This window comes from Bubalus kerabau, chromosome 4 (assembly GCF_029407905.1).
Source record: "Bubalus kerabau isolate K-KA32 ecotype Philippines breed swamp buffalo chromosome 4, PCC_UOA_SB_1v2, whole genome shotgun sequence".
NCBI lineage: Eukaryota > Metazoa > Chordata > Mammalia > Artiodactyla > Bovidae > Bubalus > Bubalus kerabau.
The window spans coordinates 64,018,171-64,041,821 of NC_073627.1; the positions used below are offsets into that span (position 1 = coordinate 64,018,171).

The 23,651-nt window shown below is 39.1% G+C and overlaps 1 protein-coding gene across 1 annotated transcript in view; it reads left to right on the plus strand.

The window, feature by feature from the left end:
• Positions 1-23,651, plus strand: part of CA10 (carbonic anhydrase 10) — an 841,230-nt gene that overhangs the window by 747,980 nt on the left and 69,599 nt on the right. The gene's annotated exons all lie outside the window — the stretch shown is intronic.

The window sequence follows — 23,651 nt, forward strand, 5'->3', positions numbered from 1 at the left end:
TTGAAAAACTAGAGAAATAAGTTTTATCAGACCACCTTATCTGTCTCCTGAGAAATATGCATGCAGGTGAAGAAGCAACAATTAGAACCAGACATGGAACAATGGACTGGTTCAAAATTGGGAAAACAGTACATCAAGGTTGTATAGTGTCATCCTGCTTATTTAGCATATGCAGAGAACATCATGCAAAATTCTGGGCTGGATAAATTACAAGCTGGAATCAAGATTACTGGGAGAAATATCAATAACCTCAGATATGCAGATGACACCAATTTAATGGCATAAAGCAAAGAGGAACTAGAGTCTCTTGATAAGAGTGAAAGAGGAGAGTGAAAAAGCTGGCTTAAAACTCAACATTCAAAAAAATAAGATCATAGCATCTGTTCTCTTCACTTCATGGCAAATAGATGGGAAAAGTGGAAAGAAAAGCAGATTTTCTTTTCTTGGGCTCCAAAATGACTGTGGTGACTACAGCCACAAAATTAATAGACACTTGCTCCTTAGAAGAAAAACTATGGCAAACCTAGACAGCATATTAGAAAGCAGTAAGTCACTTTGCCAACCAAGTTCCATCTCATCAAAGCTATGTTTTTTCAAGTAGCCATGTATGGATATGAGAGTTGAACCATAAAGAAGGAGGAGTGCCAAAGAATTGATGCTTTCCAATTGTAGTGCTGGAGAAGACTCTTGAGATTCCCTTGGAAAGCAAGGCAAATCAGTCAATCCTACAGGAAATCAACTCTGAATATACATTGGAAGGACTGAAGCTGAAGTTCCAATAATTGAACCATCTGATGTGAAGACTGTCTCACTGGAAAAGACCTTGATGCTGGGAAAGATTGAGGGCAGAAAGAGAAGAGGGCAGCAGAAGATGAGATGGTTGCATGGCATCACTGACTCAATGGACATGAGTTTGAGCAAACTTCAGGACACAGCGAAGGACAAGGAAGCCTGGAGTGCTGAAGTCCATGGGGTTGCAAAGAGTTGGACATAACTTAGCAACTGAACAAGAACAACAATCCCTATCTTAAAAATGAAGAACCTCAAGTTCATAGAAGTTAACTCACTGGCTCTAAGTCACAAGAGATAAAGCCAGGCCAGGGTCAGATTTACAATTTTTTCCACTACTTAGAGATTTTGGGGGGATTTTTACAAACATGCAAAAGTTATCATTTAAAACAGTAAAAGCCAACTTTTAGTGCTATACGAATTCAAAAAAGCAAGAGAACAAATTCAGACAGGGAAGTCAAGAAAGCTACTATGCAGAACATGGCAGTTAGGAGGGTCTTTCAATTGGCAGAAAAGATGGCTTAAGAAAATGGCCATTCCAAGTGAAGACCAACAGCACAGGCAAAGGCCAAGCTATGTGAAGCTATTCAGCATGTGGAGGGAGCAGCCAGGAGCCCCTTGCATGACTAGTTGGGGTGGGGGAAGGGGTAGAGAAGAGTGTGAGAGAATACTGGAGTTGATGGGGCTGTGGAGGCTCTGAGGACCAACAAAGGGCAGGGAGACCTGGAGGTAGGAAGAATGAGACAGTATTAGCAGTAGGGAAAGGCCAAGAGGCTGATCCCAGGCCAGAACTTACAGGGGAGTGATTGGCAGTGTGTCTGGAGTATCTCCTGCCCAGGAGAGACAGAACCTGAGACACAACAGATAGACACATAGAACCTATCCTCCCAACCTTAGAGATAGGATCCCAGGCAGCTGGAGCTGAGGCTGGAGGATGAGTAAAGAGAATGGATTTCTGGTCCTTTTCTCCACAACTAACATTAAATAGCACGCAGTATCAGTGGCCTTCACTCCATAATGAGTAATTTGTTTAGCCAGCCGCTCAAACCTGAATGGTCATTCCCAGTCCCGAAGAGTTTACATCCATCTGGAGGCCACGTGACTTCACAGTTAACATCTTGTCTTTGGCATCTTGTTTGATCCATTAATAACTGCGTGACTTGAACATATTACTTAACATCTCTATGCTTTAGTTTCCTTTTCTATAAATTGGAGGTAATGATAATTTTCTCATGCATGAAGTTTTTGTGAAGATTAAATTAGACAAAGTATGTGAATGAGCTAACACAGTCCTGGCTCAACTATAGGCTCAGTAATAATGTTCACAAGTGTTCCTGTCATTATTCATTGACAATATGAGATAAACATGTGGAAATTTGGGAGTAGAATGAACAGTCCAGATACAGCCAGAGAAAGGCAGAGATGGAGGGGGTTTCAGGTATCATTCAGTCTCTCATGTTCACACATGAGTTGGTATCCCGTAGGTTCAGGGAAGAAAAAGGAATGCAGACCAGAATGATCAGGGAGGCTCTAAGCAGGCAGGACAGTCACAAGAATCATGTAGAAGCAGAGGCTGCACCTAAGGCCAAAGAGCAGGTTTGATTCATAGTCCCACATTCCACCAGATGGAGGACTTCAGACAAGTCATTGCACCTCTCTGACCTCAGTCTCCTCATCTGTTAACTGGGGGGAAATTGCTGCTGGTATAGTTGTTATAAGAATTAAATGAGAGGCATTCAGGACCCTGCTGGCTCATAGAAAGACTATATAATAGTTCCCTTAATATTTTTGAAATTGAAGATTAGGCAAGGTGTTGCCAAAATCTTGGCTTTCTGTCAAGTATAAATACAGAAAGAATTTTGGATGAAAGAGAGCCAGGCAGCTCAGTAGCTGGGTCTGGTGTCTCTGAGGTTATCAGCTATCAAATTTATTTCTGAAATGCAGAATACTACAAGGGAGTGTACAGGGAGAAGAATGCAAGGTGCAGAGTATAATTCATATGGATTCATAGTAATTAGCTTTATGAAAGACAAGTCTAGCTACAAGTGTTTGTTAATGAAGTAATAGCTAAAGAATAACCAAGATTGCTTAACTCTTGCAGCCTATTTGGTTGGATAGTGCCTAAGGCTGTTGACTCAATTCTATTTTTGCTGCAACAAATTACTCACTGCTAGTTCATTCCCACCATTTCAATGGAGAAAGGAAAAGGTCATCCTTCTCATCTTATTGAGGACAAAACTTCAGTTTTACTTCACTTGACAACCATCAGCTGTCCAACCCTGTGGAGGGCATCAGTTCAGTTCAGTTCAGTCGCTCAGTTGGGTCCAACTCTTTGTGACCTCATGGACTGCAGCATGGCAGGCCTCCCTGTCTGCCTCCAACTCCTGGAGTTTACTCAAACTCATGCCAATAGAGTTGGTCATGCCATCCAACCATCTCATCCTCTGTCATCCCCTTATCCTCCCACCTTCAATCTTTCCCAGCATCAGGGTCTTTTCAAATGAGACAGTTCTTCACATCAGGTGGCCAGAGTACTGGAGTTTCAGTTCAACATCAGTCCTTCCAATGAATATTCAGGACTGATTTCCTTTAGGATGGACTAGTTGGAACTCCTTGCAGTCCAAGGGCCTCTCAAGAGTCTTCTTCAACATCACAGTTCAAAAGTATCATTTCTTCTGTGCTCAGCTTTCTTTTTTTTTTTTTTTTTCCAGGTCTTTTTTATTTTTATTTTATTTTTTTTACTTTACAATATTGTATTGGTTTTGCCATACATCAACATGAATCTGCCACAGGTGTACACGTGTTCCCTCAGCTTTCTTTATACTCCAACTCTCACATCCATACATAACTACTGGAAAAACCATAGCTTTAACTGGATGGACTTTTGTTAGCAAAGTAATGTCTCTGCTTTTTAATATGCTGTCTAGGTTGAACATAACTTTTCTTCCAAGGAGCAAGTGCCTTTTAATTTCATGGCTGCAGTCACCATCTGCAGTGATTTTGGAGCACCCCCAAAAATAAAGTCTGCCACTGTTTCCACTGTTTCCCCATCTATTTCCCATGAAGTGATGGGACCAGATGCCATGATCTTTGTTTTCTGAATGTTGAGCTTAAAGCCAACATTTTCACTCCCCTCTTTCAATTTCATCAAGAGGCTCTTTCATTCTTCTTCACTTTCTTCCATAAGGGTGGTGTCATCTGCATATCTGAGGTTATTGATATTTCTCCAGGCAATCCTGATTCCAGCTTGTGCTTCATCCAGCCTAGTGTTTCTCATGATGTACTCTGCATATAAGCTAAATAAGCAGGGTGGCAATATACAGCCTTGATGTAGTCCTTTCCCGATTTGAAATCAGTCTGTTGTTCCATGTCCAGTTCTAACAGTTGCTTCCTGACCTGCATACAGGTTTCTCAAGAGGCAGGTCAGCTGGTCTGGTATTCCCATCTCTTAAGAATTTTCCACAGTTTGTTGTGATCCACATAGTCATAGTCTTTGGCAGAGTCAATAAAGCAGAAATATATGTTTTTCTGAAACTCTCTTGCTTTTTTGATAATCCAGCGGATTTTGGCAATTTGATCTCTGGTTCCTCTGCCTTTTCTAAAACCAGATTGAACACCTGAAAGTCCATGGTTCACGTACTGTTGAGCCCTGACTTGGAGAATGTTGAGTATTATTTTACTAGCATGTCAGATGAGTGCAATTGTGTGGTAGTTTGAGCATTCTTTGGCATTGCCTTTCTTTGGGATTGGAATCAAATCCTCTCCCACCCCAAGAGATGAGAACCCTGAGAGATCTTTATTTTGAGGATGAGGAATGATGGTCTATCTTCTCTAGCTTCTTTAGACAGGCAAAGGTCTAATAGACCCTATTTAGTTGGATCACAGAGCTCTCTCCCTGTGTCACTCACCCCACAGTGACTTCTGTTGTTATTTCAGCTGGATCTGTTCTGAGGAGTGGCTGGATTCTCTGAAACACCATTATCTTGATGTGAAAATGTTGTAACTTTAAGGAGACAAACTTAACAAGTGGTTTTAAAAAAAAGGCAGAAGCCAAAGATCAGGAAAACAACAACAGCAAAACTATTGTAACCAGGAGCCAAAGCAGAAGAAAGGACCAAGTTACATTTCATAACAATTTTTATTGTGGTCCAGATAGAGTCAGCTCTTTTGTTATCTTGTCCAAAGGCATGGAGACATTTGGCATGGTCATACCTATTTTTGATGTCTTTTTTTAATTTACTCAGTATGACTGATGTTGTTATAGCAGATACAGAAATAGTTGGAGGAGTGAAAACCTGAATATTAATAGAAAAAAATAGATCTTATTTAGTCCCTGAATCCTAATGTAAACCTGGCACTTCAAGGAGACTTGTAGCCAGGTAGTCACTTGTCTAATTTTATCTCAGTAAGTTTCAATCTTTGATGTGATAGTAATACATAAACCAAAGCAATTGTCACCATTGATAACTTTAGTGTTTTTTAGGTATGAGATGATTTAAGAGTCTGGGTTCATGAAAATCCTTACCTGAAAATATCTATCTGAAGGCCTGTTTTGTCAGTTTTTCAAAGAGAACAGGATGAGTGCTTCATTTCTGATCCTCATTCTGAACTCCTTTTAGGGAGTGTTGAAGGTCAACAACTGTAGTGGCTATGGTTTAATCTTTGTAGAGATAAACTGCAAGTTCCAATTTCCAATCAGTAGGATCTTGTCATGATCATAAATTCAACCATAGTTGGGAAGGGCATTTTATGATCATTTCAGTCCATGGTGATAAGAATGCTCATTCCTAGGTCTGGCAAAGATTTTGCTGATGGGCTGCTCAAATTGCTATTATTGGATTAGTCCAGAATAGTAGCAAAAACGGAGAAGGCACTGGCGACCCACTCTAGTACTCTTGCCTGGAAAATCCCGTGGATAGAGGAGCCTGGTAGGCTGCAGTCCATGGGGTCGCTAAGAGTCAGACATGACTGAGCGACTTCACTTTCACTTTTCACTTTCATGCATTGGAGAAGGAAATGGAAACACACTCCAGTGTTCTTGCCTGGAGAATCCCAGGGATGGGAGAGCCTGGTGGGCTGCCATCTATGAGGTTGCACAGAGTCGGACACGGCTGATGTGACTTAGCAGCAGCAGCAGGAGCAAAAAGTCTCTGTTCCCCCTGTCTTACTAGCCTCTTATGGACCAGGAAAATATTCCCTCTTACTGCTTCTTCCCATAGCAAGAGTTACATTATAGCAAACATTGATCTCATATGGAACTACAGAGTTTTATTTGAGGCTTATTCACACTTTCTTTGGTAATGCAAGAAACAACAATCTTGTGAAACAGGCAAAATGCAAATAATATATCTAGTAGTATTAGTAAAGTCATAAGAATTCAGCCAAGAACTCCCATTAGGTACAGCTTAGTACATCCCAGGTCGTCTGACTTAGTCTGTTCACTGCATGCTCAGTTGCTTCAGTCGTGTCTGACTCTTTGTGACCCCTGTGGACTGTAACTCACCAGGCTCCTCTGTCCATGGGATTCTCCAGGCAAGAATACTGGAGTGGGTTGCCCTCCTCCAAGGGATCTTCCTGACCCAGGGATCAAACCAGGGTCTCTAAGTACGATTTAATTGTCTCCACCATAGAAGAGCTTTTAAACTTAAATTACTGTAGCCTGGTGATTAACTACATAAATTCATCCCATATTTGTGGGATGTTTTATTCCTTGGCTGAAATTATGCTTGTTGCTCTTATTGAACTTGAGTAATAGAGGAAAGTTTACATTTATGGTGAGGGTCAGAGCAGGTATTATTTACTGGCAGATGAGGATATCCTCATCTAACAATAATAGCCTAAACACGACTCTAATTTTTCTTTTAAAATAAATTTCTTAACAGCCAACCAGTTAGAACCTTAGAGTGGAGAAATCCACTCAGGTAACCCAGAAGTACTAGACACAGGTAATTTGACACACCCTCAGCAATTTGATTGATTTTGTTAAACTAGCATAGTATCATAAGCAAAGGTCCAAGAAGTCAAAAAAACATTATAAATGATCATATGTTTCCAGCTGAGGATCTTGGGCAAACTGTTTTCTTCTGTTGTCGTGTTCTTCTTGTCCTGGTGTGAGTGTAATTTCTCCTCTGCTTGAGCACTGTTTTAAGGTGATTTTGAAGTCAGCAACCCTCTCTATAGACCAGTCCAGTGCAGGGGCCCTTTGTGAGTGGAAACTAATCCAAGAGTCAACTCCCTTCAGCTTCCCTGTGCATGAGCTAGTTAAAAGTGCCTGATAAGAGTCCTTGCACCCTGGTAGAAGAAAGTCCTTTAAATTATGTCTTTTCCAGTATGCATAATCCCCTGGTGCAAGTTATGGGGCATCTGATCCTCATTCAAAGATAGATTGCTGAGATAAGCTTTAGAAATAAATATAGAGTACGCTTTAATAATTTAATTAAGGTTTTCAGCAATATAAAACTGCAGCAAAGAATTATCTGGGAAATGAGTCTTGGTAAACAGACTTTAATTAACAAAACTAAAACTTAATATTCAGTGAAACATATTTTTGTTTTCCAAAATTACCCCCATTTTAATTAAACACAGTCAAGACTAATTTGTTGTTGTTTTTTAAATAAGTTTGGTCCATTGACCACATGGGTTTCCTTTACATTGACTCACATAATTTCTCAGGAGTCTCAGACTAAATTCCCAAGGGCCTTTCAAGGCCAAGAAAGCCACACCAAGGGTTTTCCATTCTTGGAGGGTTTCTCTCAAGAGATTTTCAAAATACTTTGAGATTTCCTGTACATGTCCAGAGGCACTCTATTTTTATTTTTATTTTTTTTAAACTTACCTGATAAGAATGCTTAGAACTCAAGCATCTCTAATCTCTGAAGGGACAAGCCAGAGAGAGAAGAAAAATGTTTTAAATTTAAATTACTTAATTGTGGTAAATCATAAGTAGTTTGAGGAAAAGAAGTTTCTCTCTCTCTCTCTCTCTTATTTTTTAATCTGAGAAGCAAAGATTAAAAAACCACAATACAAAAAGTCATAAAATTTATAATCATATTAAGCACTTAGTTTAATCCCATATAAATAATCTTTTTTGTGTTTGAACCTAGTTTGCCCATTAGTTTTGTTGCCCTTCCCTGATGATTAAGGATGACAGTGACAGTGATGATTTTAAGAAGTTTGTGAAGTTTTTATTAAGGCTTGTATGACTTGTCTATCGAATTAAAAAATATATATATATAAGGTTTGTCCAGGACCTGGGAAGAGCCAGGTGACCATCTTGGATTTGCCATAGTCCTGACTATTTAATTTACAGCTATTGTTGTGTGAGTGCTAAGTCGCTTCAGTTGTGTCTGACTCCACGACTCTGTGGATTGTAGCCTGCCAGGCTCCTCTGTCCATGGGATTCTCCAGGCAAGGATACTGGAATGGCTTGCCATCCCTTCATCTAGGGGATCTTCCTGACTCAGGGATCCAACTGCCTCTCTCTGCTTTGGCAGGTAGGTACAGTCCATGGAACTTTCTAGGCCAAAATGCTGGAGTGGGTAACCTTTCCCTTCTTCAGGGGATCTTCCCAACCTAGGGATTGAACCCAGATCACCTGCATTGCAGGCAGATTCTTTACCAGCTGAGCCACAAGGGAAGTCCATAATCTTCATAAATCATAGTAAAATAATAATTATTTACTCTACCAAAATGACAAATCACTTTAAAGTTGAATGTAAATCACTTCAGTTCAGTTCAATCTTTCAGTCATGTCCAACTCTTTGTGACCCAATAGACTGCAGCACTCCAGTCTTCCCTGGCCATCACCAACTTCCGGAGTTTACCCAAGCTCATGTTCATCGAGTCGGTGATGCCATCTAACCATCTCATCCTCTGTTGCCCCCTTCTCCTCCCACCTTCAATCTTTCCCAGCATCAGGGTTTTTCCAATAAGTCAGTTCTTCACATCAGGTGGCCAAAGTATTGGAGTTGTAGCTTCAACATCAGTCCTTCCAGTGAATATTCAGGACCTATTTCCTTTAGGATGGACTGGTTGGATCTCCTTGCAGTCCAAGGGACTCTGAAGCGTCCTTTCCAACACCACAGTTCAAAAGTATCAATTCTTTGGTGTTCAGCTTTCTTTATAATCCAACTCTCACATCCATACATGACTACTGGAAAAACCAAAACTTTGACTACACAGACCTTTGTTGGCAAAATGCAATGAAATTCACACAGCCTGTTATCAAAAGCAGCAGAAGAATTGTTCTCTGTCATTCATTCTTTAGCATTATAACTAGTGTTCTTTTTTTTTTTTTTACCTTTTTTTAATTGGAGGAAAATTTCTTTACAATATTGTGTTGGCTTCTACCATACAACAATGAGAATCAGTCATAATTATACATATATTCCTTTCCTCTTGAGCCTCCCTCCCCTCCCCCATCTGAAAGAGAAAAAAATATTGTATATTAACACTTATATATGGAATCTACCAAAATTATATTGATGAGCCTATTTGCAAGGAAGGAATGGAGACACACATGTAGAGAATAGACCTGTGGACACAGTGGGAGAAAGAGAGGATGGGATGAATTGAGAAAGTAGCCTTGACATATATTCACTATTATGTGTAAAATAGATAGTTAGTGGGAAGTTGCTATATAGTACAGGGAGCCCAGCCTGGCACTCTATGAAAATTTGCTCTTAACAGGGGGAACCAGATTCCAGTCTGGTACTAGCTTACTGTTAATCACAAAATTTATTTGCCTAATTAAATTTAATCTAGTCCTAATCAATTTTAGAAAGTCCTGATGATATACCAAATTATTTTCCCAGTGTTTCTTTTTACAGGCCTTTTATCATTTTTTGGATACATATTAACTTGTTCCATTACTTCCCATCTATACACCATTAATCTCCTCATTTTCTTCAAAATAATATCGCCAGTATTTATTTCTTCTTTTGCCAACAACCTATAAACTATCTTGCTTTACATGTTGAAATACTTCCCTTGTCACTTTAATAGCTCTGGTTACATATTATACTTTTAAAACCCTTAAAAAACTTGGACTTTTAGTGAAAACCAATAAGAAAGCAATTGTGAGCTGTTTGTTCTATTGGCAATTTTTAAATTAGCAAACTTGAGAACATATTCTGTAACCTCTAAAAACATGTATTTTCCCAAGGCACAATTTCTTTTTTCGATGTAATACAAAACCCGTGACTAATAAACCCAAACATCTTTAGGTTTTCTCTTGTATTTAAAGTCATTTGGTTTGTAAGCACTTACTTTTCTTTTGGAGACAGAAATGGCAACCCACTCCAATATTCTTGCCTGGAGAATTTCATGGACAGAGGAACCTGGCAGGCTATAGTCCATGGAGTTGCAAAGAGCTGGACACAACTGAGTGACTTAGCACTTTTCTTTTAAGCTCATTCACAAATTAGCCTTAGCAATATTATCCAAAGACAAAGACACATACTGATACATACACATATTGCCAAAAAAATAGAGATCTCATAGTTTCCACTTGAGATGTAAAATGCCTTCTGCTCCCCACCCTCCTTTCACCCAAGGGTGAAGGCTTAGGCAAGGTGGACTGTGTATCTCAAGGACATGATAAGAGTTAACTTCAAGCTTTTTCCTAGGCATATTTTTGTTCTCCCAGGGACAAAATTATGAAGAAGAAGAAGAAAAAAGTATTTAAAGAAGCTCGCTTTTTCTAAGTGAAAGTTATTCATCACTCAGTCATGTCCTATTCTTTGCAACCCCATGAACTGTAGCCTGCCAGGTTCCTCTGTCCCTGGAACTCTCCAGGCAAGAAGACTGGAGTGGGTAGCCATTTTCTTCTCCAAGAATTGTTCCCAACTGAGGGGTCGAATCCTCCTACATTGCAGGGGAATTCTTTAGCATCTGAGCCACCAGGGAAGCCTTGTTGCAAATGCATAAAGAAACAGTTTTGCAATTCCAAAACAGTTTCATTTTAACCAGTTTTCTCTGGAGCCTAAGGAATATCAGGGCTATCTAGCATCAAAATGTCATCTCTCCTTTCTGTAGTCATGGTTTCACAGCTAACATATACACCAAATACTGCTCAAATTGGCCTTAATATCAGAGGCAGACTGGCTGATAAAATGTTGTCCTAGCAGGGATTTTTTTCCTCTAGGGAGTTGGGGGTCTTAGTTTGATCAGAATAGTTTGATCAAAAGGAGTAAGGGAACTTGCAGGAGTAGGGGAAGCTTGGTTCTCCCCGCCTGAGAGTTGAGAGACGTTAGAAGGGCATCATTTAAAATGTTCGGAGAGATTCAGGGCTTTTGATTGTAGAAGCACAAAGAACAGGATTATGATAAAGTCCTGAACAAAAGAAGTCTCAGTCCATTTTTTTTTTTTTTTGGTCACTGGATCATAGCTGTACATCAGCCAGTCATTCAAAACTTTCCCCAAGGGATTCCTATAAAATAGAGGTGGAACCTTATAGGAATAGCATCCCATTTTGGCTAAATCAGCTGACAATAAACTTTAAATGTTTGCACACTCAAAACAGAATTAAATTTTTACCTCACCATCTGGTAATCACAAGTAAAGGAAACAGAAAAGAGATGCTAAAAAAGAGAAAGACATATGGCAGAAAACTTCCCAACATGACTTTTGAGTCCCACTAGACCTCGACCATTACCCAAAGCAGCACCTTACATCAGAATTTCCCTCTTCAGGGAAAATTTCACATCAAGGTTTTCCTTTTCAGGGAAATCCGCAAGTTTGAAACTGAGGTTCCCCTATGGACAAGGTCAAAGGCCCAGTCTGGGTGACTCACCAAAGTTAGTCTCTTGGGTACATTGTGAGTTCCAAATCCCCTATTTCTGATCCTCCAGTAGTCAGTGTTCTCCTCGGAGTGGAAGTTCAAGCCATTACAGACAAGAGAAGAGACAGTGTCCTCAAGGCAAAATAAGCCTCAGCCGCTGCTACTTCAAACTGTTCCCTGTTCTCCACCACAGTCTTGAAGTTCTGCAACCCAGTCAGTGGGTCAGATGTGATTGAGACATGGGTCTATGGCAGGGAGTCCCTGGCAAACTGGCCTGAGAGAAGTCTTCCAACCCTCTTCTCTCCTGGAGGAGGCTGACATGGGGAGAAATCCCCAAGCATCCAATCAAGGGGCCAAGTTTTGGGGGAAACAGAAAAAGTAGCTTTATTTCTTTGTCAGGCAAAGAAGGAACACAGCAGGCTAGCAACTCAAGAACTGTGCCACTCCTTCCCTGGGGAATAGAAAAATGACTTGTAGTCAGGGCTCTTTTGGTCTGGGGTAGGTTAAAAGGATCAGAGTAGTGGAGGTCTTGTATTATTTTCTTCTGCAAAATTTTCAGCTAAAGATGGAGTTAGGTGGCTAGGTAACCAGGTCTGGAGTCTCCAAGTTTATCGGGGTTATCAGATTGTGAACTTCTTTGTGAAATGCAGAATGTTACAAGCTGGCTTGCTTTCAAAAAATGTTGAGTTTGGCTCAACATTCAAAAAACTAAGATCACGGCATCCTGTCCCATCACTTCATGGTGAATAAATGGGAAAAAAAAAAAATTGAAACAGTGACAGACTTTATTTTCTTGGGTTCCAAAGTCACTGTAGATGGTGACTGCAGCCATGAAATTAAAAGATGCTTGCTCCTTGGAAGAAAAGCTATGACAAATCTAGTCAGCATATTAAAAAGCAGAGACATCACCATCATCCCCACCATACTCCAACTGTTTATACTGGAGAGGTTGCTTGAAAATATATGGGAGGCCTTTAGTATTTTAGGATTTTCACCATGATCAAAGCAGAGGAGTAAAGAAGCAATTAGTGGGAGGCGAACAAAGGTTGTAAAGGCTCTGCAATGCATGGGACAGTTACATACAATAAAGTCTTGTCCAGACCCAACTGTCCACCACTCTGTGATTATAAAACACTGCTTGGATTGAAGAATGAGGGCTGGATTCTAAGACTATATTAGGTTGGCAATAAGCCCATTCTTCTGCATTCATCACAGTCCCCTCCTTCTTCAGTGTGGACTGTTTTTGTGGCTCCCCCTCTCCTATAAGGCATTTAAGTACTCGGAAAACAGATTCCACTATCCTCTGGCTTTTGGCTTAATTTTGAATTACAATAAAAGGCCAAAACCAATGTGCAAATTAGTTCCTGAATTATCACAGTTATATTTTTATACCTACTTACTGGGGCTTTCTTGGTATTTTTGTCAATTATTTTCTAATAATTGGATGACCTGCATCTTACTTTTTAGAATAAACTACTATTCTCTGTATTTACCCAAAGTTCTTTTGTACTCATTATATTCATCTTTCATAATATTCTTGTATATTTTTTCCTGATTTTTCAAAACCTCTTTGATAGCCTTCCTTTTCCTATAATATGGATTAATATGTTTTTTCTTACTCTTTTTAATTATATATATATATATATATATATAATTGAAGTATAGTTGACTTTCGATGTTTGTACAGCAAGGTGATTTGATTATACAAATATACATGTATTGTTTTAGAAATAATTTTCCATCATAGGTTATTATAAGATATTCACTATAGTTCCCCAGCAAAAGTCTATTTTTTAATTAGAAAGCTAGCATTCTATTCATACTAGGTCAAACAAGTGGAATCAAAATGTCATAATGTTGTTAGGCAAAAATTCATAAGTTTTCTAAAATATATATATTATACATATTAATATATATGTATATAAAAGCCTTTGTGCAACACTTGATAAAGGCTTGAGAAAGAATGTAAAAAAAAAGAAATGCAGAAATTGGAGAACATAATCTAAATGAAATGGGAACATTGAATATGAAATAGAAAATGTGAAAAAAGCTAGATAAAAGAATCATATAGTCCAGTTGTTTTTAAACAAGAATACTCATTAAAAACATATCTGGAACTCTGGAGAGGAAAAAAAAAAAGGCAATACCTGAGCATTTGTATTAAAAAAAAAAATTCAAGACAATTCTGAATGCAACTGGATTTTAAAAAAGTGATTACAGGTTTTTCTACTAGATTCTAATTTTGGTGATATAGAGCTCTATTATTTTTCTTTTGATCAATCATGAAACAATGGTATTAAGTAAATATAGTAATAACTATTAGAGTTACATAATCACAATAGTAAAAGATGTTTATCAGTTTTCACAATCAATAGCCAGAAAAAAATAAAAAAGATAATTACAATTGCAAGCCATAATGGGAAGATGATTACCTTAACAATATAAAATGATTGTATACAAACTGGGGGGTCAAGCAGAGTGATGTGGTAAGTGGAAAGCCATACATGTACATGTTTTCATCCACCCAGCCAGTCTATGTCTTTTGGCTGGTGCATTTACGTTAAAGGTAATTTTTGATATGTATGATCCTATTACCATTGTCTTCTTTTAGGCTTATTTTCTGTAGGTCTTTTCTTTCTCTTGTGTTTCCTGCCTAACGAAGTTCCTTTAAAATTTGTTGTAAAGCTGGTTGGTGGTGCTGAATTCTCTTAACTTTTGCTTGTCTGGAAGTTTTTGATTTCTCCATCAGATCTGAAGGAGAGTCTTGCTGGGTATTCTTGGTTGCAGGTTCTTCCCTTTCATCACTTTAAATATAACATGCCATTCCCTTCTGGCTTGTAGAGTTTCTGTTGAGAAATCAGCTGACAGCCTGATGGGACTTAGTTCCCTTGTATGTTATTTGTCATTTTTCCCTTGTTCCTTTTACTATTTTATCTCTGTCTTTAATTTTCATCAATCGGATTACTATGTGTCTCAGTGTGTTTCTCCTTGGGTTTCTCCTGCTTGGAACCCTCTATGCTCCCTGGATTTGGTTGACTATTTCTTTTTCCATGTTTGGGAAGTTTTCAGCTATTATCTTTTCAAATGTTTTCTAAGGTCCTTTCTCTCTCTCTTGTCCTTCTGGGGCCCCTATAATGCAAACGTTGGTGCATTTAATGTTTTCCCAGAGGTTTCTTAAGCTGTCTTCATTTCTTTTCATACTTTTTTCTATATTCTATTCTGTGACAGGGATTTCCACCATTCTGTCCACCACGTCATTCATCTGTTCTTCTGCCTCAATTATTCTGCTATGGATTCCTTCTAGCGTATCATTCATCTCTATTTGTTTGTTCTTTAGTTCTTCCAGGTCTTTGGTAAACATTTCTTGCATCTTCTCAATCTTTGCCTTCATTCTTTCCACGAGATTCTGGGTCGTCTTCACTATCATTATTATGAATTCTTTTTCTGGAATGTTGCCTATCTCCACTTCATTTAGTTAGTTCTCTGGGATTTTATCTTGTCCCTTCATCTGGAACATAACTTTCTGTTTCATTATCGTGATTAACTTTCTGTAAAATGGTTTGGTTTACCTGCTATGAGGCTGTGCTTCTTCTTGCTTCTTTTGTCTGCCCTCTGATGGCTGAGGCTAAGAGACTTGGGTAAGCTTCTGGATGGGAGGGACTGGTAATGGGAAAACTGGGTCTTGCTCTGGTGGGCAGGGCCTTGCTCAGTAAAGCTTTAATCCAATTATCTGCTGATGGGTGGGATTGTACTCTCTCCCTGGTAGTTGTTTGACCTAAGGCAACCCAGACCTGGAGGTTTATGGGCTCTATGGTAAGGTTAATTAATGGTGAACAAGAGGGTTTATGCCACAGGGGAACCTTCCAGTGCCCTGTCTCTATGGTAAGCCCCCTCCACAAGACACCCTCCAACACTAGCAGTTGGTTTGGTTCAGTCTCCTGTGGGGTCACTGCTTCTCTCCTTGGAGACTTGGTTAATGAAAAATTTTGTTTTCTCCCTCCAAGACTGGAGTCTCAGTTTCCCCCAGTCTTCTGGAAGTCTTATAATCAAATCCCGCTGACCCTCAAAGCCAGATTCCCTGTGCCTTCCCTGTCCCTTTGTCAGATCCCCAGGATTATGTGGGGTTCAGAACCTTCACAACAGTGAAGGCACTTTGGTATTATTGTCTCCAGTCTGTGGGTCACCCTATTCTGTACATATAGAATTTGATTTTTATCATGATTGAACCCCTCCTACCATCTCATTGCCGCTTTTCCCTTGTATGTTGGATATCTTTTTTTGGTGGGTTCCAGCATCTTTCTGTCAATGGTTGTTTAACAGCTAGATGAGCACATGTCATTTTACTCCACCCTCTTGAACTGGAATTCCTTCTTGCTGCTGCTGCTCTCAGTTGCTTCAGTCGTGTCCGACTCTGTGCAACCCCATAGGCTGCAGCCTACCAGGCTCCTCTGTCCTTGGGATTCTCCAGGCAAGAACGGTGGAGTGGGTTGCCATTTCCTTCTCCCATGCATGAAAGTGAAAAGTGAAAGTGAAGTCACTCAGTCATGTCTGACTCTTCACGACCCCATGGACTGCAGCCTGCCAGGCTCCTCCGTCCATGGGAGTTTCCAGGCAAGAATACTGGAGTGGGTTGCCATTGCCTTCTCCAGGAATCCCTTCTTACTCTTGTTTAAATTTAAAAAAAAAAAAAAAGAAAGAAAATCACTAAATAACTTGTAGTGTATTTAATGATTAAAATATTTAGACAGGTATTCAAATTACTTTAAGCCTGTAAAACACCATTGCATGAGGTATGTTATTGAATTTAATTGACCTGATTCCAGGTTTTGGAATACATGGCTGACTGAAAAGCTGGGCAGATTCTGAAAGGGCAAGAATAGGGGAAAGTTGGAAGGTGGTTGGCAGTGTGATTCATGGAAGAGTCAGACACGGTAGTGAGAAAATGTGCTATAGTGAAGAGTCTCTTCTATAGTGAAGAGACATCTACTTCTCTATAGTGAAGTAGTTACAGACTTCCCTCTACAGTCTTTGGCTGTGTGATCTGCACCAAAAGTAAATCTGATATTATCACCATTCCCACTCCTCTACACACATGCACCTTAAAATTTTTGGTGACTTTCCATTGTTTTTAAGATAAAGGCAAAATTCTTAGCAGGGTCTTCAAGACTAGGAATAGTCTGGCCCCTACTTTTTACTCTTAGATTATTTTACCTTTGTTTCCCCTTAACTTCTGCATTCCAACCTGTACGTTTTACACATGCTGCAGGGCCTTTGGACATGTGCTTCCTTCTGCCTCTAAGATCTTACCTTTTTTATCATCTCATACCCAACAAAGTACTAAGTATATAGGAAATATAAATAAGCTATATTGAAATAATAAATGAATGAAGACTTGGGAATCAATTCTGAGGCTTGGGGTATTTTGTTTTCTTTGGGTTTGATTTAATTTAACCTAAACATTATCATATGAGAAACCAGAGGTCATAAACTGGCAACCAGGAGCCGCAGGGACTCTTCCTAACCTGTACATGTGTTCTTTTGCTGTCATCATGCCCAGCACCCTTCTCTTATCTTTATGACATATGTTGCATTATAATGATCAAGCATGATGAATTTTCATACATGTGTTTGTCTATTGGAGTATTTATGTACTTAGAATATGTCAGGTATTGCATCTACAGCCTGCTTTGTCACATTCATGCACTTTAGCTCATTTACATGTTTTAACTTATTTAATCATCCCAACAACTCTTTCAGTGGTTGTATTGTAATCACATTTTTGCATGTGAAGAAATTGAGACTCAAAAAGGACAAAATAACCCAGGACTTGAACCTAGGATGTTAGACTCCAGGACAAATAAGTGATCCTCATTCATGTTCTCTGCTGGGATGCTTTTAAGGTAGAGAAAGCATAGGTGGAAAGTAGGCAGTTGAAGAGAAATGAGATGGAAACAATGAAGTCTGGGTTACAGGAAACAGTGAGGCAAAGCCTTAATTAAAATTAGGTGAAGGTCTAAAAGTACCTTCAGGCCCCACCTTTAGATACTGACAGGTAACAAACAGTTCATGTAGGTCTATTCTGGGATCATCTGGACCTCATTACAGAAGGTCCATCCTGCTCCAGCTTTCAGCAGTTTCTTTCATGAGAAGTGGAAAGGGTATGGCTGCTTCAGAAATAGGATCGTAAGAGCAAAGATCAGCTTCTAGAAACAGCTATTAATATTTTTTCAGGATATTTCAAGTAAAAAAGTATCAGGAAACATCCTAATTCAATGATTCTATAAAAATGTGAGAAGGTTGTGAAAACTCTCTGGAAGATTCTTGGTGTTCAATTTCTTTTGTGACAATAAATTTGAAGTCAGGAAAGCAATAAGAAGGAAAGCATGTTCAATCTTTGTGTCATGGAATGAAAAAGCAGTGTTTGATAACTGCCTTTTATATGTGTGGTTCTTTGTATGTGTCACCTCATTTATTTTGCTTATTTGATTATACTCTGCCTAGTTCCTGAAAGGCTGTGTAGTAGACTATCTTGTTTTATTCTTATGACAATCCTTAGATGCATCCCCATATTATATATGAAGAAACTAAGGCACAGAGGAGCTAAGTCACTACCCTGAGGTTACTGAACAGAGGGGTATCTGAGGAGGCCCAAAGGATTGCCTTTTCTATCATTATCCTGCACCCAAACATATCATTCCACACTTGTGCAAACTGCAGAACTCTGTGAAAAACACCATGCTTTAAAATCCAAATTTTGCTATCTTCTTGGGGGGGGGGGGGTTGGTGGTGGAAACACTATATATCACTCTGATGTTATAGGTTGTGATGTGATACCTGAACCACATTTGGAGGTCTTCACTCAATGAAACTTGAGCACTTATTTTTATTCTTAGCTGTAATTGCATTTTAAAATGCAGGATACCATCAGTCACCAGGTAGACCAAAGATAATTGCCAAACTGAGAGTGAGAATGTGACAGTTGGTAAATCTCAAACTGTTCTTCTCTGCAGACTGTGTGTGTACTTACACAGAGAGAAAAACTTATTAATGACTTTCCATAAATAAATTCTAGCTTATAACCAGCAGCAGCTGTTGAAATGTAATCTACCCTCAAATATTAAACATCTTTCATCTCTGTGGAAAAAAATGTTGTACACTCAAAAAGGAAAGTGGATCAGGATCACAATTTGACTGTGTGACCTTGGAAGAGTTGCTTAACTTCTCTCTGTACCTTCCTTATATCTTTTGTCTATTTTAGGAACAAATGGGGTAACATGGGCGAGCTCCTCAAGGATTTGGAAATATATGGCATTTGCATCTGGATTTCAGGAATCTGACATTTGATGGTCACTTGAGACTTGTGCACTGACTACTATTAAATTCACTTGAGATATATATGCCTTGAAAGGTTTAGAGGGCTATAGAAATATAAAGTGGTAATCATTATAATTTAAAGGGAAGGGGAAGTATAATACTTAGATTCTTTAAATATGTATTTTCTTCCTATCTCTACAGAATGCTGTGCTGTGCTGTGCTAAGTCGCTCAGTTATGTCCAACTATTTATGACCCAATGGACTGTAGCCCACCACATTCCTCTGTCCATGGGGATTCTCCAGGCAAGAATACTGGAGTGGGTTGCCATGCCCTCCTCCAGGGTCTCTATAGAATAATTTATGGAAAATATATGCCCATAAAGTATTGTTTTCATTTCTCAAATTTAAACTAGCAGTAAAGTATAGTTTGCCACCATTTTTATAAACAAAGGTTTGTTGGAACCCAGCCATGCCCACTATTTTATATTTTGTCTATAGCTGCTTTCATGTAAAAGCAGCATTGTATGGGTGTAATGGAGACCATATAGCTAATATGATCATATTTGCTAACTGACTCTTTACAGAGAAAGTCTCCCGCTACCTGAATTATAGTATGAGCTGCTGGGAATGCATTTCTCTTTAAAAGTTCTCACCTCATCCAGTACTTGGAACACAGTAGGTGCTCCATGCATGTCTAGATGAAACAGGATATATTGGAGATTGATATAGTTTGTGAATAGGTAACACCTCAAAGTGAGAATCCAGAAGATGGGGCTTCACACATCTACCCCTTCAGGAGTTGAAAATTCTATTATATATGCTTTATATAACAATTATAGTGTGAAAACAAAAGTAACTAATCATTGAGTGCTTACTAGATTCCTTGGTGTCTCAGCTGGTAAAGAATTGGCCTGCAATTCAGGAGACCTGGGTTCAGTCCCTGGGTTGGGAAGATCCCCTGGCAAAGGGAAAGGCTACCCAAGCCAGTATTCTTCCCTGATGAATTCCATGGACAGAGCCTCGCAGGCTACATCCCATGGGGTCACAAAGATCAGAAACGACTGAACAATTTCTACAAGTATCAGATTTCTATATTCAGTGTCCTAAAATCATCACCACACTTTTATGAATTAATTAGTATTGTGATGTCTTTTTTACTGAAGTATAGTTGCTATACAATATAATGTATGTGACAGATACAATACAGTGAGTCATAATTTTTAAAGATTATATTTCATTTATTGTTATTATAAAATATTGACTATATTCCTCGTGTTGTACAATATACATGTGTACTAAGTCACTTCAGTCATGTCTGACTCTGTGCAACCCTATGGACTGTAGCCTGCCAGGCTCCTCTGTCCATAGGATTCTCCAAGCAAGAATACTAGTGGGTTGTCATGCCCTTCTCCAGGGGATCTTCCTGACCCAAGGACTGAACCCTCATCTCTCCTGCATTAGCAGGCAAGTTCTTTACTGCTAGCATCAGTAGGAAGCACAATATATCCTGGTAGCTTATTTTGTACCTAACAGTTTGTACCTCTTATTCCTTTTCCCCTATTTTGCACCCTATTCCCACCTTCACTGATAGACACTAGTTTGTTCTCTACATCTGTGAACCTGTTTCTTTTGTTATATTTGTTGTTGTATTTTTTAGATCCACATAAAATGATATCATGCAGGATTTATATTTCTCTGTCTGATGAATTTCACTTAGCATAATGCTCTCCAAGTCTATCCATGTTGATGCAAATGGAAAAAAATTATTATTTTTTTTTAATGAGTGTTCCATTGGAGAATGGAACGCCTTCCATATATATACACCATTCATCTGTTGATCAACACTTAGGATGTTTCCAACATAATACTGCTATGAACACTGATAATGTGTTCATCTTTTCAAATGAGTATCCTTTTTTTTAGGGGGGATACATACAAAAGAGTGGAATTGTTGGATCATATGGTGACTCTATGGGGTTACCCTGTGGGGCTTCACTCATGGGGCTTCCCTCATGCAGCTTGCTTCATAGTTCAGTTGGTAAATAATTGGCCTGAAATGCAGGAGACCCTGGTTTGATTCCTGGGTCAGGAAGATCCACTGGAAAAGGCATAGGACACCCACTCCAGTAGTCTTGGGCTTCCCTTGTACTCAGCTAGTAAAGATTCCACCTGCAATGTGGGAGACCTGGGTTTGATCCCCGGGTTGGGAAGGTCCCCTGGAGAAGGGAAAGGCTACCCACTCCACTATGCTGGCTGGGGAATTCCAGCCAGAAGTGGCAAAGTCCAACACTACTGAGTGACTTTCACTTTCTTTCACTTTTTGGTAATTCTGTTTTTAGTTTTTTTGAGAAATATCCATACTGTTTTCAACAGTGACCATGCCAATTTACATTTCCACCAACAGTGTAGGAGGGTTCTCTTTTTTCCACATCTTCACCCAAAATTATTTGTGTTTTTTTTTTTTAATTTTATTTTATTTTTAAACTTTACATAACTGTATTAGATTTGCCAAATATCAAAATGAATCCGCCACAGGTATACATGTGTTCCCCATCCTGAACCCTCTTCCCTCCTCCCTCCCCATTCCATCCCTCTGGGTCGTCCCAGTGCACCAGCCCCAAGCATCCAGTATCGTGCATCGAACCTGGACTGGCAACTCATTTCATACATGATATTTTACATGTTTCAATGCCATTCTCCCAAATCTTCCCACCCTCTCCCTCTCCCACAGAGTCCATAAGACTGTTCTATACATCAGTGTCTCTTTTGCTGTCTCGTACACAGGGTTATTGTTACCATCTTTCTAACTTCCATATATATGCGTTAGTATACTGTATTGGTGTTTTTCTTTCTGGCTTACTTCACTCTGTATAATAGGCTCCAGTTTCATCCACCTCATTAGAACTGATTCAAATGTATTCTTTTTAATGGCTGAATAATACTCCATTGTGTATATGTACCACAGCTTTCTTATCCATTCATCTGCTGATGGACATCTAGGTTGCTTCCATGTCCTGGCTATTATAAACAGTGCTGCGATGAACACTGGGGTACTCGTGTCTCTTTCCCTTCTGGTTTTCTCAGTGTGTATGCCCAGCAGTGGGATTGCTGGATCATAAGGCATGTCTATTTCCAGTTTTTTAAGGAATCTCCACACTGTTCTCCATAGTGGCTGTACTAGTTTGCATTCCCACCAACAGTGGAAGAGGGTTCCCTTTTCTCCACACCCTCTCCAGCATTTATTACTTGTAGACTTTTGGATCGCAGCCATTCTGACTGGTGTGAAATGGTACCTCATAGTGGTTTTGATTTGCATTTCTCTGATAATGAGTGATGTTGAGCATCTTTTCATGTGTTTGTTAGCCATCTGTATGTCTTCTTTGGAGAAATGTCTATTTAGTTCTTTGGCCCATTTTTTGATTGGGTCATTTATTTTTCTGGAGTTGAGCTGTAGGAGTTGCTTGTATATTCTCGAGATTAGTTGTTTGTCAGTTGCTTCATTTGCTATTATCTTCTCCCATTCTGAAGGTGTCTTTTCACCTTGCTAATAGTTTCCTTTGATGTGCAGAAGCTTTTAAGGTTAATTAGGTCCCATTTGTTTATTTTTGCTTTTATTTCCAATATTCTGGGAGGTGGGTCATAGAGGATCCTGCTGTGATGTATGTCAGAGAGTGTTTTGCCTATGTTCTCCTCTAGGAGTTTTATAGTTTCTGGTCTTACCTTTAGATCGTTAATCCATTTTGAGTTTATTTTTGTGTATGGTGTTAGAAAGTGTTCTAGTTTCATTCTTTTACAAGTGGTTGACCAGAGTTCCCAGCACCACTTGTTAAAGAGATTGTCTTTAATCCATTGTATATTCTTGCCTCCTTTGTCGAAGATAAGGTGTCCATATGTGCGTGGATTTATCTCTGGGCTTTCTATTTTGTTCCATTGATCTATATTTCTGTCTTTGTGCCAGTACCATACTGTCTTGATAACTGTGGCTTTGTAGTAGAGCCTGAAGTCAGGTAGGTTGATTCCTCCAGTTCCATTCTTCTTTCTCAAGATCGCTTTGGCTATTCGAGGTGTTTTGTTTTTCCATACAAATTGTGAAATTATTTGTTCTAGCTCTGTGAAGAATGCTGTTGGTAGCTTGATAGGGATTGCATTGAATCTATAGATTGCTTTGGGTAGTATACTCATTTTCACTACATTGATTCTTCCAATCCATGAACATGGTATATTTCTCCATCTGTTAGTGTCCTCTTTGATTTCTTTCACCAGTGTTTTATAGTTTTCTATATATAGGTCTTTAGATTCTTTAGGTAGGTATATTCCTAAGTATTTTATTCTTTCCGTTGCAATGGTGAATGGAATTGTTTCCTTAAATTCTCTTTCTGTTTTCTCATTATTAGTGTATAGGAATGCAAGGGATTTCTGTGTGTTGATTTTATATCCTGCAACTTTACTATAGTCATTGATTAGTTCTAGTAATTTTCTGGTGGAGTCTTTAGGGTTTTCTATGTAGAGGATCATGTCATCTGCAAACAGTGAGAGCTTTACTTCTTCTTTTCCAATTTGGATTCCTTTTATTTCTTTTTCTGTTCTGATTGCTGTGGCCAAAACTTCCAAAACTATGTTGAATAGTAATGGTGAAAGTGGGCACCCTTGTCTTATTCCTGACTTTAGAGGAAATGCTTTTAATTTTTCACCATTGAGGCTAATGTTTGCTGTGGGTTTGTCATATATAGCTTTGATTATGTTGAGGTATCCTCCTTCTATTCCTGCT